The following is a 19571-nucleotide window of genomic DNA, read 5'->3' as shown; positions in this document are numbered from 1 at the left end:
TTTATCTATCTTAAATGAATGGATGTACTAATTGTTGGAGATTAGCCACTGGTTCCTGTTCTATACTCAGATCTCAGGGAAAGCTGAAATAACAGTATGTTGTGAATTTGCAGCACTGGCCAAGAGTGAAAAGGGCTGTAACCTAATAAGAAGTTCGGTGGTAAACACAGATAAATGGAGCTTGTTTCCTTGTAATATGAACAGTGTGTAACTTATTAATTCTTCCTTTTCCAGTCTTATACATTAAAAACTAGTTTATTTAGTATATAATTTTAAAATTATTTTTATTTTTCAGTTTACCACTTACAGAAAGAAACCACTATTGGCAACAGCAAGACAAAATATTTGAAGATGGTAGGCTGTATCACAGTGAAAAAATAGATTTGTATGTGTAGGTTCATTTATAGCTTTCTTTGGCTTGATCGTTTTGTAACAACATGGGTTGTTACTATTTACCTCCTGGCAGGTTAAAACTTGCATTATGATGAGTTAAGTGTGTTTGACTCTTATTTTAGATTTATAAAATAAAATGAAAGATGAAAATCATCCAATTAAAATTGTGTTTCAGTCCCTGCTTCTTAATCCTTTGAATTACACAGAAGACTCCACTTGCCATTAGTTGCTTCTAAGGCACATTGCATGACAGATGAAAGGAGGTCAGTGGATTGAAAGCCTGCAAGTTCAGCGTTGACATCTCAGCCTCACAGGTGTTGCATGAGTTTGGAGAATTTTACGTTTTCTATCAATACCTATTGTTTGCAAGCCTAAGCCATGTATATTAATTTTATTTAGTGTGCAGTTACACATGCAAGCAGGGTTGTATGCACGTTGAGTCCACAGCAATTATCTTATTTATAGTCTGCCTAATGCACACAGTAAATGGCCAGGATCAGCACAGTGCTAGGCAAAGCACCACATGCTCACCAATGCCAGTGAATGTCATATCCATGCAGTCATTATCTGGGTGGGGAAATGTCAACTGCTGCAACTCCTTGGAATGGGCAGATCCCCAATCCTGCTGAGCTATTGTCTTCTTTCTCCCTGCTTTTACTCCACAGGTCTTTATTGTCTTTCATGTCAGTAATTTCCTCTTGAGTCCTTGAGGTACTTGCTGCTACTGATTCAATGAATTCTTCACTTCTGCTTCATTTTTAGTTTTCTTACCTTCTGTGAGCCTACTTAAATACTTACTTGCATCATCAGCATTTTATTCATTTATTTATTAAGCAAAATTTAATGAAGAAGAAAAAACTAAGGTTCAGCAAACTGAGGCCTACATCACAGACTGCTCAGTCTCACAAAACTGAGCCATGGGCTGCAGTTTCTTTCTTTGGTCTCAATGTTTTTTTGATCCTTGACAGCATGCTCAATCCTGGACTCCAATATCTGTTGTAAGCCTGCAGAGTAGGTGGATGGTGGTCACCAGCAAGGTCTCCTGTTCTGGAAGCAGTAGTTACGCCAAAATTCTCTCTTTCCTCTACTGGTTCACTCAGGATATAACACTGCTCTGTTCTAACAGCATAAAACAACTGTTGTCTCTACTTAGTAAGCAAGCTACATCAAGGATAGAAATAGTAGAACATGTAATGGTAGAAGAACTGCTAGAAGATAAACTTAGGTGGTGTTATCAGAAAGAATTATTTCCAGTGATGACTAGCTGTAGAATAACTTCAGATATGACATCTTTAACTTACTTTGGGAATGCTGTATAATGACTGAAGTTTCTCTTTGTTATTCTGCAACTATGGTAGCTTAAGATATTAAACATGCTGCTACACTGCACAATGAAAACTGAGATCTGTACCTTAAGGTTATAGCAAATCTGGCTTTGCATTTTCTTTGGTCTCATTGTGAAGCTTTGCTTAACTAGTATCATAGTGTATTAATAACCTTAAAATACAAAAGGTGATTTCATTAGCACTGAAGTTTTGCTCTTCTTTAACTTGCAACATTTCTGTACAACATTCTAATTATTTTTGTCACATTAATAATTAAAAATTACAGTATATTGGAGACTATATTGTTATGTATCATTCTTCAAGCATCAGTGGTTTGTAATGACACTATGGATATGGGTTGATACACCTATTGCAACTGAGATCTGAAACCAATACACTTTTTTTTTTTTTTTAATCTATTTTGCATAGGGTTAATAAAAGGCTAAGCCTTATTATCAGCTCAAACCTTAAGCTCATTGCTCCTAGGTGACTGGACTTCACTGCTGTTGCTTTGACTGGTTTCTCTGATTTCTGTGTTAACATGCTGCTATTAATTGATCTGTTGGTACTATTTTCTACTCATTCAACAGAAGGGAGAAATAATCTTTCCCATTTTTTTCTGCGTATCTCAAATTAGCAGCCATCAAATCTAGGTAACGTTCAGTATAGTGGAACTGAGATCAGCAACTGATGGAAATGTCACATCTCCTAACACAATCTGCCTATCCTGTCGCATAACTTGCTAACACTGTTCTTTCATTCTTTGCTCCAGTTTACCTGAAAAGTCTTCTCCTGTCCTTGGGAGTGTGACCAGTGGTCTATGATATAATGAGAGGAAGTGTTTGTAACTATGTAAAGAGGAATCTCTAGTATTCTTTCTTTTGCTCTAGAGAATAGGTTGTTTCTTAGAACTCTATATTTTACAGACTTAGCCCTTAAAAATGCTAAAGTGATAATTGTAAGTTCTCCTTATTAAACAGGTGTTATAATCCAAATAATTATAGACATCTCCTTACCTTCAGGGTAAGCTTTGCACATCTCAGTTGCAATACTTATCTGTTCTCATATTGAACATCTGACAACATGTTCTTGTCCTGTGATTATCTTCTCAGTCAGAAAGGGAAAAAGCAGAGCTAATGTACTGAAAGGTTGCTGTAATAAAAGATCAACTGAGCTGTACATTGTGCTCACTATCTCCTCTAACACTAATCAGTAGCTCACTGAGTTTCAGCATTCTCACTGGAATCTTGCTGTTGACTCATCCCCAGGAGGAAATGGAGGTCATTTATGGTTTGCTCGTGGTCCCCAGAAATGATCCTCCCAGGTTTTGCTTGGTGGTGGTGGTTAAGATTCTCCTACCTACGACAAGTTTCACTAAGTGTTAACAGCACACAGAATAAGGACTTCAGTTTCACCTGTTTTTCATTCTGTGATTTGCTTGTTTGTTTTGTTAAGGTGTTGTATCTGTAGCAATTCTGTGCTTTCCTCTTGACTTTTATTCACACCATTTTACTTGAATATATTTTTAGTAGCATAGCTTTACTGCAGCTAACGTATAAAGACAGAGACAGTTCGGTGCTATGAATTGTCCTTGCCTCCTAAGTGACAAAATGTATTGTGTGATAGATTCATCAGGAACAATGATGTCTTTGCATTGGATCAAACCTTTAACTGATGAGCTGCAGTACTCTATTTGTTTGGTCTTTTTCTGTGCATTTTGCACCTTTTGCTGCACAATGCCAGCTTTCTCAGAGTGAAAGAGACCTCTTAGATTTTCAGCTTGTGAGGAAGTGCACTGAAAAGTGAGGAGACAGCTTTGAGTGAGTTATTTAGTTACGAGGCTATTACACACATCATAAATGACATCTCTTTCTCTATGCTTTTTCTAGTAAAGATGGAACATGTGAGGGCCCTGAGTACACTAACAGGCCTTAATGACCCTGGCCAGCTTCACTTCTGACCTTCACCTTGCCCAGGGGCTCATATATTTGTCCCATATAAGCTTAGTGTTCGGTCTTCTCTCTCCCCCTTGAGCTGCATATTAGGAGTGCTGGGCTTCAGCTCAGCTGGCCCCTATCCCTGAACTGAGGACCCCTCTTATAACCACAAACTATTTTCATGCTGATCTGGCCTCAGTTGAACTTGGCTGTCATCGCAGGTCTGCCCTTCTCTTGGCCTTGAGATAGACCCTGGCTGACATGGCCCTGCTTGGCTGTGGCCCTGCTGGCTCCCCATCACACAGGGAGCTGCTGGGCTTTGCTGCATCCTGACAGAATTCTCTTCTATTTCTTGATCTGCAGCTAAAGCTTGTACCTTGAGTGCCACCTAGGTTTTTCTGTGATTAGCCTTAGCAGCTTCACTGAGTATTTGCAGACTTCTGAGCTGACTTATGTCCTGTTGTTGACAGGTCATTTAACCTTTTTACTTGCTGAAGCGTCAGAACAGGTGGGTGATCCTGGCATGAATTCCACAGGAAAGATTATTATTATTTTTTTTTTCAGTCTGAATAGAACACTATACATAGGTCCATCCGGTATCGAGGAAAAGCTTTAGGAAAAATATTACTAGTTTGCCCCCTTGTGGTACTGTCCTAGAAGTTAGTCCTAGAAGTGGATTGACCTTTCATTCTTTAATTTGTATGAACACCTCTCTGTTTACTGCTCAAGCTGGACCATCTGTGTCCATAACAGATAGCTTAGTGCTTCCTTGGCCTTCTGAACACTCTCAGTGCCAGCCAGTATTATTCAGACATGACAAAGACAGAATGCAGTTTTGCCTGCCTTTGAGACACTGATAATATACAATACTAGTAGTCTCGTGTTGCTTAACATGGAAATGTTATCCAAAAAATACACTGACCATCAAAGTAAGTGAGAACAGAGTACAGTTCAGTTGGAAGGGACCTACAAAGATCCATTTCCTTACCAAATTAGTGGCCAGTTAAAGCATACTAATGAGGATATCAGTGCCTCGTGAACATTGTCAGGCATGGGGCATCAGCCACCTGTTCCAGTGTTTTTCCACCCTCGCAGAAAAAAAAAAATATTTCTTAATTTTCAGTATGAATCTCCCGTGGTGAAGCTTTGTGCTGTTTCTATGTGTTCTGTCACTGATTACCAGGGAGAAGAGATTGGTGCTTCCCTTTCCATTTCCCCTTCTCAGGAAATTGTAGAGAGCAATGAGGTCACCTCTTAGCCTCCTTTTCTCCAAATTAGAGAACCCAAATGTTCTCAGCCTCTCCTCATAGCACGTGCTTTCCAGCCCTTTTGCCAGATTTGTTGCCCTTCTCTGGACACTTTCAAGGACCTTAACATCCTTTCTATATTGTGGAGACCAGAACTGCACACAGTATTCAAGGTGAGGCCACATCAATGCTAAGTGTAGTTGGAAAATCACCTCTTCTGACCAGCTTGCTACGCTGTATGTAGTGAACCCCAAAATGCGCTTTGCCTTCTTGGCTAGCTCATGTTAAGCCTGCTGTCAACTAGTACCTCACTTCTTTTTCTGCAGAGCTGCTCTCTAGCCACGCATTTCCCACTCTGTACCTGTGTCTGGCATTAATCCATCCAGGTGCAGAAATCTGGCATTTACCTTTTCTGAACTTCATGCCATTGTTGATTGTCCAGTTCTCCAAGATATTTAGATCCCTCTGCAAGGTCTCTCATCCCTGCTGGGAGTCAACAGCACCTCCCAGTTTAGTAACATCAGCAAACTTGCAAGTGATTCATTCAACTTTTGCATCCAGATCATTGATAAAAATGTTGACCAGGACTGGCCCTAGAACTGATCCCTGATGAATATCACTAGTGACCAGCTGCCAGCCAGGTGTAGCCCTATTTACGACAATTCTTTTGTTAGCACCCAGGATAATCTTCTTCCTAACTTTTCCAAGGATGGAGGTTAGACTAACAGGGCTGTAGTTTTCTGGGTCTTCTCTCATGCCCTTTTTGTATATGGGTATAACATTGGCTACCTTCCAGTCAGCAGGGACTGGACTTCAGGCTTCTAAGACCTTTGGTAAATTGTTGAGGGGAGTCCAACTATGACATCCACCCTCCCTCACTACACCGGGGTGAATCCCATCATACTGCATGGAAAAATCTGTTAACCACTTTCCACAGCCAATTGCCATGTGTAACCTCTGCATCAGCAGCGGAAAAATAAGTGAATATTTTAAAAGCTGTGTGTAGTAATTCTGCATATGGGTACTTAGCAGAAAGTACTTAAGCAGGGAAGTGGCTTGTGCTTACTGTGCATATTCAGTGCTTGGCCTTCTGCTTCCAGGGTAGATGAAGGCTCTGGTTGCATAAGGAAGAACAGCAAGTAAAGTGAGGTGACAAGTGGCTGGGTCACATATGGGTCCATAGATTCCCTATGGTGTGATGCTGGCAGGACATCAAAATCTGGTTCACTGTGGAAAACTAATGGCAAAATCACAGTGACTGCAGAAGGTGTTTCCTTTGAGGTAAAATTGTAATACCTTAACCTGTTCCAATCTGTCTCATGAATGATGTGGGAACACAGGAACATTGTCAAAAGTGGATTCCCGCTTCCTCATGCAGGTTCTTTTCTGGAGTCTCTGAAATCAGTTTGTCAAGCCCCAAGATTCAAGTGACAGAACTCAATAGCTTAGGGCTTTTTAAAGCTTTAAATATTATAAAAAATAAGTGAATGTTTTAAATGCTGAAGTACTCCTACTCTGACCTCAAAAAAACATCTTTGAGCTCTGACTGGTTTTTGGGTTCCTCTTAGGCACTGAGATCAAAGTTTCAACCTCATCTGATCATACAGAAGATGGAAAATTATTGCATCTCTTCTCCTTCTCCCAATTCCATTCATAAATACAGAATTCTACTCATTTTTTTGACTACTGAGGGCTGAACTGTTAAGAACTCAGAACTGCAGAGCTCACAATAGAATAACAAATGCTGGTACCACAACGGAAAATGCATCCACAAGAAAAAAAAACAAAACAACAACAACAACAACAACAACAACAAAAAACACGAAAACAACTCAGCTCAGTGTCTTGGGCTAAATGCCAAAGCATTAGAAGTAGCGGGAGTGCTTCAGCTCTCTCCTGATTAGGTTAATGTCTAGTGGCAGACTATGGAGAGAACGGATATGGTATCATGGTCTTGGAGTAGTTTGCGTCTCCTTTGCTCCCTCTGTATAATATACCCTGTGACACTCTAGCAGTGGTGATTGGGACCGACTCCAACAGCCTAGGCTAATGAAATTCCGTTCTTTGCCTCAATCTGCAACTCACAAAACCACTGTATGCCTTCTACAAAGGAAAATGTAATTTATGTCTCTGATATATTTAAATTAATTTAATTATGTTGCCTGTAGCCTTCTGTCTAAGGACACTGGGAGATCTTGTTTTATAGGTCCTACTTCAAGATTCAAATTATCCAGGTGTAATCCTAGCTGCTGTCAAGCTCTATGCTTAATGTCCAAAAGACAGCACTTGCAGCACTGGGCCAACCAATGTGTTGTGGAGTGCTTTGCTTGTCTGGCATCACCTCTTCCTTAGGTTTATAGTCTGTGAGCAACCAGTATGTAAGCAACTAGTAGCTGCCCAGGGCTAAGATTAAACAATTAGTACTCTGCTTGGATCTTTAGAGGTAACCCCCAGGTGTAGTCCAAGGCCTCTGTCTGATCAGGCAGGATTAGGAGCAATTAAGAGAATTAAAATGAAATATGATAGCCACTAATATCCATCATGTTGGGCTACACTTATGAAGACTAAGCGTTTTTAAAATGCTATCAATTTCCTCCCATGGTTAACCGTCCAGGTGGATCACAGTACATCTGAGGACAAAACATTAGAACATGGTGTCTATAGACATAAAAGAAAAAGAAAACCATTCAATCTCATTAACCTATGTGACAGTAATCCACAAATCCAAGCAGACATCTAGGGTTTGTGCCTCAGTGAGCCAGATTCAGCTAGGATAGCTCTTGATTCATTGGTTTCAAGGATGTAGATCCAAAAAGAAATGGACTGCAGTCCTGTGCCTGAAATTCAGTGAAGGACTACATACAAACTCTGCTTCATGTTATGTAGGAAGTAATATCAGCTATCAGCTATTTTGTGAGTCTTTGCAAAAGATGAAAAACAGACACATAACAAGGGTGTTGTTGAGGACAAACTATTTTCTTTCACAGTTATGTTGTTTCTCCCAACTACTTATAAGGAAGTTCACAGTGTCCCTTCTCTGTCTATGGCCATGTATGGATTCACCCTTTTTGAATCATACCAGAGTAGAATAGCATACAGCTTCCCATGTTCAGTAATAAGGCTGGTCTGTATCATATTAACTCTAAAGAGCATTTGAGAATGGTAGGACCTAGTTGCAGTGATTCAAAAAAAAAAACAGAGAACACCAACAAGAAGAGCATGAGTGGTCTTGGGCCTTTTCAGATATGGAGGTCACAGTTTGTTGTTTTTTTTTTTTTTCCTAATTCCAGTTCCCATTTTAATTGATCCAAATATCCTTTCAGAGATCAGTGCACAGAGGACTTCCAGCCCACCAGATAATGGCCTGTTGCTATAATGGTTTTAGGTGTTCATTTTCCTAACATTTAATATCATTTATCTGTTACATTGACAAACCAAAAGGATAGTTCATCTGCATGTTTCTTATGGCCCAGGTGTCTGCTGGACTAAATGGGTCAGCCTTACCAAAAGCCCTGTTCCCTAGAGTTTGGCTGTATGTTCAAGCCTCTGTTTCAAGATCTCACTTATAGCAACTGAAAAATGAAAAATACACTGAAATCTGACCTCATGGAACTGATGCATATGTAAACGTGGCATTATAAAAATGCCAAGTTTAAAACTTTTTGGGACATAAGACTATGTATCCAATCCAGATATCCTCTATATCTGGTTTTACACTTTTTTTTTGTTGTTTTTTTTTTTTTTTTTAATCAATCAAACAAACAAACAAACATTCTGTGAGGTCACTGATCATTTTAACACCTCTGTGCCGTTTCTTTTGCAATGTCTTTGAGCAATTTCTGTATTTCCTGTAGATGCTCAGGTGTGAGCCTTTCACCTTCATTGCTCGGGGCTCCCTTTTACCTGGCTCCATTAGAGTATGGAGAGGGTCTTGTGAGATTGTTTCTAAGGTATCCGATGAGCATCTTAAATTACTATCCATATTACACTCTGATATAATTGCTTCTTATCTTCACATTATACTGGTTGACAAGATATGAGAAGCATTCTTCTGAGACACAACTTCCAACAACCTATCACTAACCAATGCTCATTACACAACAGATATTTTCCCAGATCCTTATTTGAGTCTGGCTTACCTCAGTAAACTTAACTTTTCTTACCTCAATAATAGCTTTGTCAACCTCAGGTGTAACTATTTATATTTTTTTAATCTTTTTAAGGTTGCTTTTTTACCTTTTTACCAAAATCTTTTAACTTTTTTTCCCTTAGATATTTTCAGATTATGCAATACTGTTTACACTACTTCTGAGAGCTAGGATTAGTGTGGAAGGGGAGAAGCCCTTCCTTAGGGAGAAGCAATTTTGGTTTAGAAACATATTCTTTAGAAATAGTGGTGGAATACATATTAAGATTTTAGCTGTGCTTCAGCATTTGTTTACACCTCTGATACACAAAATCAAAATGTAAATTGAAGCAAGACAGTAGAAGTACTGTGGATTTCTTTGGAAAGGTGATGGTATGTTGACTTCTGGTGGAACCACGTGAATTCATGAAGGCATTATGATACAGAGCAAGTATCTGAAGTGGCTACTCCCAAGTCTGGAATATGAGAATTAATAGAGAGTTTTGGCTAGGTACCTAACTTTGAAAAGAATATGGGTAACTTGATACATCTTTATTCACTGCAGAAGTGAAAGGTGTTCCCAAATATGCAGAGAGTAAAGAATCTGTTTTGCTTATAGTTACCAGTTTTTAATATAGATTTTCCCAAGATAAAATTCTACACGTGCTTAGTAACGGGGTTCTTCTATAATATCATCAGTTCTATTGATCTGGTGGTCATATGCAAACCTAAGCCTGGACTGTCTCACAGCAACGCATAAAGGCCTTTCAGAATACAGCTCCTAGCTCTACTTAGTTAGCCTTCCATATTCCAGCATAATTGCGTAATAAGAACAGAACTGAGCTAGACAGATGAATTTAATAACACTCATTCCATACACAAACAAACCTTTCTTTAATGCCTCATTTCCCCTCAGATCATTACTCGCAATTCTCAGTTGTCTTTTAATGTATCATTTAGTTAATTCCTACAGAAAAAAAAAAAAATATTTGCCATAATTTATGAATGTTTTTTCTTATGCCTGCTTGAGACCCATCAAACTTTCCATAAATGACCACTAGGACCAGAGAGCTGAGCTTAAACTCTGCATAGAACAGTGTACAGTTAAACTTTATGATAAGGGGCCTGGTAGCAGAGACATGAAATTAAAAACTTTACCATACTAGTTATGAAACTCATTGTAAATACAATAAAATTGGAGCAATAGCTCTTGTATTATTGATTCTAGTAGTAAATTCAATTTGCTGTGTTCTCCTACATCCTCACTTAGCAAGGAAGCAGAAAATCTGAAAAGAAAGGATGAATTGTGATTAAATGTGGATCCAATCATTTCAGGTTACACCTGACAATGAGGTAACCTAGTAGGTGCTAAGCAAAGGTTGTGCAAGAAACCAGTCCAGCTACAAAATATAGATCCTCCCTTTTAATCTTGATAGTGGTTCCAAACTGACAGAATGAATTACTTTGCCCTGCTTTGCTCCCCCTTGTTTCCCTCAAATAAAAGTGACTAAATTGTTCTCACAAAGTGAGTAGGTGTTTAGGATTTTGTAAGACAACTCTTAAGTGTTCAGTGCACCAGTTCTCAGTTGATATTGGCTGAATGATTGACCATGATTTTAATATTTTCTTTTCCTTGGGAAGAATAAGAAAAATCAGACTCATTACTACAGCTGAGGTGTGATGAGTGCACATGGTAATTGTAAGAGGGCAATTCTGCAAAAGTTTGTTTGATTTGTTTGATTTTTCTATTTCTTAAGACTTTTCCTGAAATTTGTTTTGATCATTCAGGGAAACATAAACAAGTGTGGTAAGAGCTGAAAGTACAGTTCCTTAAAGACCTCTGTAATTCCATTTATGAAAGCAAAGGTGCAAAGGTAAGATCGTCTCTAGATCAAATTTATGCTCTCCATTTTTCTCAAACGATTACAGAGAAAGAATAAATAAGTCATTTAGACTATGTGGTTTTAGTCAAATAAAGCTAAGTGAATGAATTCATTCTTCGTACCTGAATTATTCCAATGCTCACCTTATTCCGGTTTAGACAGAGCGATGCCATGGAGCACGTTCTATCTCTGCACCACTATAGAGAAAAACTTTCTGATACTGAAGAGCTATATTCACTAAAGCACTAAAGGATTTTTTTTTTTTAAGTTAAAAAAGAAAAAAAGAAAGAAAGAAACCACTACCACACACACACACAAAACAGATCTGATAATGGGGTAAAATTCATTCATCCATTCAAAATTAAAACTGAAAGTAGCATTCAGTCTGTAACATGAATATTATCATGAAATAAGGCCAGTTTGCCTTATAAAGCCCTTAAATCAAGTGCTACTTGAAAACTAGTCCTACTGGTATGCTTCAGTCTTCCTTTTTTTTTTTTTTTTTTTTTTTTTTTGCTATGATTTTGTGGCCACGTTTTTCCATTATTTCATTTTCAGGTCATTCTGTTTCTATATTAGTCAGTCATAAAAAGAACAAAGACTGCTGCTCAAAGTACTTATCCAGTGTATTTATGCAGTCTGCACATTCATTATTATTCATATAATGCCTGAGTGTCCTCTAGAGGTAGAAAGTCGTTGTTGTTATTATTACTATTATTATTATTATTTGCAGTGTTACCATACGGGATAAATTACCCCAGGAAAAAGTTGTGTAGCTATACTTTTTCCAATGCCTCAGTTATCTAAAAGAGTTAACTCCAGAGTCATATGAGCTCAGCCTCACTCAAGTTAACACGTTTTTGTTTGTTTAGAGTACGCATACGTGTACACTGAGTTTTTCCTTTGTCAACATGATATGTCTGGGATCACAGAGGAATTCAAAGTCTGAGGAAGAATGTAATAGATTTCCAAATTGGGGAATAAAATCCTAAGTGCTGTCTTTGTTAATGATATCTTAAGATGGACAGGGCTACTGTCTGATAATAACCTGGAAGCAAAAAGCGGGGGAAAGCCTTGGGAGACCAATGACCTTTGTGATCCAATACTGTTGTTCCCTCTATGAAAAACAAAAATACAAACTTAGAAACCATCAGACAAGAAATTATCAGCAGTTAAAGACAAATGCTAGGGCTCTTGTACAAAACTAGGAAAATCTCTTCTAGATGACTGTGCAAACTGTTGGTTGCCAGGACCCCAGGAAGATTAATTCAAACGTGAAAAGGGGCCTCTATTAGGTAAATCAGAGAATTGCGGTGTTGCTCATATGACAGGAAACAAAAGGAACCAAGCACATTTTCAGGTTGTTTTTCTTCAGTATTTTTCTCCAAATTCATATATGTGTAAGTAGGTATGTATCTAAATTCTGTCGAAAAATAATGATTTTCAGCTGTTCTTTGAAGGCTTAAAGAAATGCTACATTTACTCTCACTGATGCAGTGCTTAAAGAAAGGAAGCACCTTTCATGAGATCTAGTGAAAGAAGCACGTATTATGTCTTTATTGTTGCAGAAGTGACTTCTCATGAAGATAAATTATAGCGTTATGCAATGTGTTTTCACCTACTATTTGATGTGACTTGTCTGTACCTGTTGACATACCTCAGGTGGGAAGGCAGGGTGGATCTTTACCTTGTGGGTCAAGTTGTAGTAATCAGTTTTCTCCAACTACTAACACAGAACAAGCTTTCTCCAAATGATATCTGTGAGTCTATGCAGAATGTGGACACAAGCTATAAGCTCCATGTGCAGGAAATCTTTACTGGATTACTAATATTGTGCTGTTTTACCTCTTGAAATTCACAACTCCTGTCCTTTGTAGGTGCACAAGAAGGTGCAGTGGCATGTATGTAAAGAATACTCCTCTTTTTGTCTTTCTTTCCAGAAGAATATGCACAGTAATTGTGGACACTGTCACAACTTTCTCTCAAGAGTTCATCTAAATGCATGCATGATTCCTGGCTTCTTAGCACTTTCCCATCCCTGCTACTGGTGTGATGGTAACAAAACTATTATCCTTAGGAAGCTTCTCTGCTGACTCTCCACTACCAATGAGAAGCATGTCTCACCTTCTACACCATATCATTTGAGATTGTTTTTGTTCCTTTCCTTTCATCATTTTTGTTGTTGTTGTAGTTGTTGCTAGACTGTTTTATTCAGCCTTTTCCATATACTATCCACATCGGAACATCAATCTCTGAAGATTAGGAAAATAAGTAATATGGTTATAAGACACATTTATGAAAACTGAGGACTAAGAAAATAAGTATAAGTATATATGCAATAGTAATCACTCTCTCCACAGACTGGCAGTGTGAAGTGGAAATCAGCTGGAAATTTTCCAGGTATGCCTTCCAAGTGAATGTTATTATAATAATAACCCAATAATTAATCAATAATTAGTCAATAATCCAGTTAATGAACTGGATAATGAGAGGGCATCTTAGCGGTGCTGTGATAAAGGATTATGTGGAAAGACTAAGGTTTTCTATGGGGTTTCAACCCCTCTCTCTGATGTTTTGCTGAACAGATGACAGTGTTACGTGCGTCCTTTGAAACACTCAGTCATAACTCATATTTATGCTGTTTTGCATAGATTATATCAAGTAGCAGGAAATAGGGATTCTCGTGCTGTGGAGATTACCAGTTGTTTGGTCTGTGTTTTTGATTCTAGAGAGGTGAAACTGTGGTGCCAGGATCATGGCCAAGAGGTTAAAAGGGTCCAAATTTTGAGTTAGTGTGTAGAGTAAGATACAGCCTGCCAAAAATTGAGTCACCCACTCAAGGCATGTATTCTCATTGCACTAGCCATGGAGAGTCTAAGTGGCCTCTTAATGCAGGAAGTTAATTGAAGTTAGACACTTAAATTTAGGTATGAATCTAGACCTAAATATTTGTCCTGGTATGGAAAATATAGACAAGTTCTGTTCATTGTAATACTAAATTAAATTGAGTATGTGTGTATGTAGGGGTAGAGAGAGAGAGAGAGAGAGGAGCTGGCAGAATAGAACATCATTCAAATAATATAAAGATCTGGGTATAACTTTAACTCTTTTTTTTTTTTTTATTTTATTTTTTTATTTTTTTTTATTTTCAGTCTTTTCATGCATCCTGGAGTAAGTAAGTGATCATGCACCTAATTTTGTGTATAGATTTGAGTAGAAGTGTTATGTGATTGTTTAATATGTCTTCCTTTTCTACATTCTTTTGTATTAGCAAGATAATTGTTGTCAGGCATTGTAAAGTTTGAGATGTGAAAAAGAAAGCTGATAAGAGAAATCATATCTCCATTAATGTTACAATGTCTGTTATCTTATGCATCTTTAAGTATGTGACTACAATAATCTCCATAAGTTTTGGTACTTGGCTTCTTTTTCAGCTTATCTTCCATTTGCCATATTAGCAGCACTAGAATTTATTCTATGTTAACATACCCCAGGAACCAGAGTGTTAGAGGAATGTCCATTTCCTTTGCCATGTTGCATGAGTTGGACAGAAACTTGAAAAATATTCAGACTGTTTGGGTACTCGCTGAGCTATCCTTCCCCACTTGCAACATGTAGTGATAGTTCCCCAAACCACCATGCCACAAGGAATATACATTCTTTGTATATTGTATTCATCTTATTCATCCTATTCTTCTGACACAGTATTTAGAGCTTGGCTCAAATGACTTTTAAATTGTTTTCTGAGTTTCCATCACCTTGAAATGCTTCTCCTTCATCTTGACACACTTAAGTGTTTGTTCAGACATGTAGAGACACATATTTAGTAACTCTTCAGCACTGAATTTGTGACAGGGAACTTCTGGTCTTAGATAGAAATATAACAAGAATGTTTTAACTGGTCACCTGGTGCTTTGACAAGCAGTCTGGAATGAAGTAAATGAGAGCAATGCAGGGTTTTCTTAAGAGTTTAAAAAGTTAAAAGAGGGGACAAAGTGTGAGAGTGATCCATATGATTCCATAATTTCTTCAGGGGGTTAAGGCTTAAGTCCCAGTGACTGTGGGTACAGTTATCAGCAAAACAGAGCATAATCAGCTGTACTAGCGAAAAAGGGTGTAGCATGGTGTGACAGAAAGGAGATGATATCACTCTTTCTATTCAGCATATGTTTGTACAGCAAATCTTGAGTCATACACTGATGCTTTTTGGGGGGGCAGTAGATAAGATCTGTTATTATGAAAGAACACATTGCATCACATGAAGATGCAAGGTGTTACAGTGTTGTTAATATAATAGCACAAAATAGCATAGCATAAAATAGCTTGGCACATATTAATTTAAGAGTGGAAGAGACCTACAGAGGTTATCAAGTCCAACTGCCTGACCACTTCAGGGTTAACCAAAAGTTAAAGATTATTATTATGGGCATTATCCAAATGCCTCTTGAACACGGACAGGCATGGAGCATCAAACACCTTGATAGGAAATTTATTCCAGTGCTTGACATCTCAGAGGAGTGGGCAGCCCAAGTTCTGTCATTACTGTGAAAGACTGAGGCAAAAAAGACATTAAATGCCTCTCTCTTTTCCTTGTCAGGTGGTCGATTTCATCAGGTATCAGTCTACTATTTCCTTAGACACCTCTCCTATAGATATCCCATGGAAACATGAGAGCCATAGCACAACTGTAAGTGACCGTCTTGACTGCTGTGCAGCAGCAAGGTAATAGGTGTAAGCATAACAAATCTGTCAGTCAGAATATTATCTTTTGCATATGCTTTGCCTCTTTACTGACCCCCACTGGCTTACTTTATTTATTTTTTCAGAAATTTCTGCAAAGTAGCACAAATAGAAACCAACTTTGCTGTGTCATTAGCAAGAGGACCTCTCAACACAGTGCTAGTTAACCAGTTGAGCACACCCAAATTGTGTCAAACATCCGGAAGGAATATGTCAGCATCAGCTCTGTGCCACATCAGCTGCTCTAAACACTATGAGAGGCTTGCTCACTTGAGTCTTTTCTAAATCAGTGATCAGGACCATGAAAAACGCTCAGTGAAGAATTTCTGAAGATGTACAACAGGCCACTGCAGAAGTGGCTTAGTGCTCCATAATGTGCTTCTGCTGTGTGGCTCTAGAGGAGCTGTTCTGATCAAGCTACATGCCACTGGTAATCTCTTCTCTAAAACATGATCTTCAATTCACAGTAGAAAAAACAGAGTTCATGGTCAGCATTTTGAACTGGAGGGGAACATGGAGCAGCCTGCTTAAGCCCTCATGAAAGCTATGAAGAGTTTAAGAGATGTTCTGTTATACTTTTATATGAGTCCACCACTATTGACATTTATCCTCAATGAAAATGAAAGTTAAAAAGCACAGGATAAGGACACCTGTCTTGAAGATGAAGGACGTAATTTTTGGTTAGTTGTCAATGACAAGTCATATTTAGTAGATGTTAATTTGTGCAGCACTCAACAGGAAAGGTAGAGGGGTTATTTCTTTGTAGAGATTTGTTCATAGCATCACTCATACTGGTTATTTATGGTGTTCATTAGCGTTCTTCTAAGACTTAAAAATACTTTGAAAATAATGTTTATGCAGCTCAAGTCCTTGATACTTGAGTAGCTTAGCTAATGAGCAGATCTTGCTGAATCACTTGATAACAGAAATGTGTACATTTGTGTGCTGCAAAACTACTAGACTTTTTAGAAGCTCCTGGTGAGGCTACTCTCTCCTTCCCACTTAGAAATATTTCACAATATTTATGTTGTTATGTACTACCTTGCCTGGAGCCTAGACACAGTGTCTTGTCTAGCAAAAGACATGAAGACATTTAAGCCTTCAACGTCTCTTTCTCTACCTTCTCCCCACCCCGTAAAAAACCTGCTCTGTCCTTATCACAGAAGCCCCTGGCTTTTTCCATGGGCACTCCTGGGGAAAGAACCTTGAGTCTGCCTCCTTGAATTACACGAATTACACTCCCTGGAGCTCCTGCACCAGGGAAATCAGAATAGCAACAAACTTTTTGATGCTGTCTATGTAGACAAGGTATCTTGGAGGGCAGAAGATCTGTATCTTCTACAGACCCACCAGTTCCAGTAAAAACCACACTGTTATGGGTGGCCCAGGGCAGCCAGACATGACAGTATAGGCTGCATTGGAGATACTGCAGACAGCACAGGACACTGATGCTGGCTACCAGGACCAGGAGTGAAGCAACCTGGCTTCCACGCTCTGGAGCTCTACCAGAAAGTATTGTGACCTGGCATTGTTGGCCAGGCAGGAAAGGCATGTCTAGGAGGACAGCTCCCCCAGTGCAGACTACAGCAGACACAGCAGTTTTAAGAGCTTTGAGCAGTGTTTTCTGCTGGCTGACAGGAACTGGAGCATGGGCGTCACACAGCTTCATGTCAGCTCCAGCCACCAGCCGGTGCAGGTGGAGCGAACATAGCAGACTTCCCCATGCTGTGGGTAGTGAACAAGTTGATTTTCTGCCTGACCTCTACAGATCAAGGATATCTGTCCCACCAACTCTCACTAATCAAAAAGAGTAGCTCCAACACCTTCCTGCAAGGTGAGAATGTGCTGCAGCACTTTTGTTTGTTTCTGTTGGTATAGTTTGTTTGCTTGTTTTTTTTTTTTTTTGTTTTGTTTTGTTTTGTTTTGTTTTGTTTTGTTTTTCCTCCAGTTTGTGCATCATTTTGCTGTGTTTAGAGATCCCTGTTTATGGAGATTTTGGTGTCTGCACTGTGGCTGTTCTGGCTATATACATCAGTTACTTGTATTGAAATTCACAGTGACATAGTGAAATTGTTACCATTGCCCACACAAATGTAATGAAGGAGTAAGCCATCAGAAAGATTTTACTCAGTTACAAAAACAAAGGAAGCAGTCTACGCAATACATTGAATTGATTTTCTACCAGTCCAGAATAGCAAATGCAGGAAGGCACATTGAGTCTGATATGCTGATTATCAAGCAAACCAATACCTTATCTTCTTTCTTGTCATTCAGAACAATTCAAAATATTTGTCGTAGGCAAACCATTGCAAATATGTTGTCAGTTGCCCCTCCTGCCAGGGTAAAAGAACATCCCCCCAGATAGTGTGTTAGCAGGTAGGGACATATTTAGTCTAAAGCATAGCAGAAATGCAAGCACTATTATAGTTCTCATCATCTTGGATTACTTATTAGGACATTTTCCAAATGTAGAAATTGATTATGGAGTCCATCAGTATTCAAGTCATAATCTGTATGGAAATACAAGACTATTTTTTCAGCATTTGTGCATGCTAAAGAAGGCTAAAGACATGACTTTGGTGTCATTCATCTAGCTAATGTTTCTCTGGTGTTCAAGAATCTGCCATGTGGTCCATGGCTTGCAGAAAGGGAACTAACAGAGTTCCTTTCGGAGTCAGCAAGTATTTGAATCACTTATGAGGTGCAACAGCTCAGTTTGGAAAATCAGTGTTCAGACTCTAACCTGTATTCAAGATTCATTTAGCTCCACCCCAAAAACTATTTTTACTTTTAGGCTTGATGATTTACACATTGACATGACACAAGAGTTTAAGAGAGGACCATGATGCAGGTTTGTTCCACTTCACCCTGATGAAAGTGGAGAGGAAGAGTGGATTACAGAACAAGATGTGGGATACGTGAGAGAACTGGATAGCAGGTAGGTAGATTCTCCGGTCATTATTTGATGTTTATCTTTTTAGCAGCTTGATCTGTTCTTGTGAAATGACATTGCAAAATGTGAAAACAGAGAGTAGCAATACTGTAAATACCTAAGTTTAGCTTAATGGCGGGTGGGAGGGTGTTCCAATAAAAAAAAATTGAATAGCTTCATGTAATAGATAGCTGTGACTCTGATTAATGACCTGTTTGTTACCAAATGTATTGTTCAATTGTATCAGTTGGCTGATGCATTAGCAATTATTATTAGCATTTTTTTCAGAGTAATGTCTATAGACCGAGAGGAATGGTGAAGTCATGAGTTCCATACAAACTACATGGCAGTTTCTTCTCTGACTGTATTATGTGGTGCGTTCTGGAGTAATTAAAAGTTCGGTTATCCAAGGGTTCAACATACATACATACATATGTGAAAGTACTTAATAGATTGGCTAACTATCTCCTGAAAGAGGCAGGTTCTCAATGCTGCTTTATACCTCTCACTAAAGTTTCCAACCAACAGTTTCTGAATGAATCATGCTTTATTTATTTATTTATTTATTTATTTATTTAGCCTCACACCTGTAGGAGTCTAAAGGCATACACATCTTCCACTCTGGCCCCATTCAAGAAGCTTACCAAGTGCAGCTAAGCACTCAGTAATAGTGAGTACTTAGTGTACTAAAAGCCGTAGCATACAGGGGGGAGCTTTTCCACACCCATCTTAGTTATCCAGTGGTACCTGCAGCTTTATGTAAAAGATGATTGGGGAAAAAAAAAAAAGGTACTTTCTCAGGTATTTTACTTAGTAACCTGTGAATCATTAAAAAGTTAAAGTATCAGAGGGATGTGACTTTAAATCTCTTGTGTACTGCTAGATTTCCCTGGCCATCTCGGTATCCTCAGAGAGGCAGAGATAAAGTTGAAACAGGAAAAATAGGAAATGTCTCAGTCATATTGTTGAAGTTATTTAAATTCATGTG

The sequence above is a fragment of the Aythya marila genome (genome assembly GCF_965140915.1).
Source record: "Aythya marila genome assembly, chromosome: 5".
NCBI lineage: Eukaryota > Metazoa > Chordata > Aves > Anseriformes > Anatidae > Aythya > Aythya marila.
The sequence above is the reverse complement of the archived record's forward strand: the minus strand, read 5'-3'. Positions refer to the sequence as shown.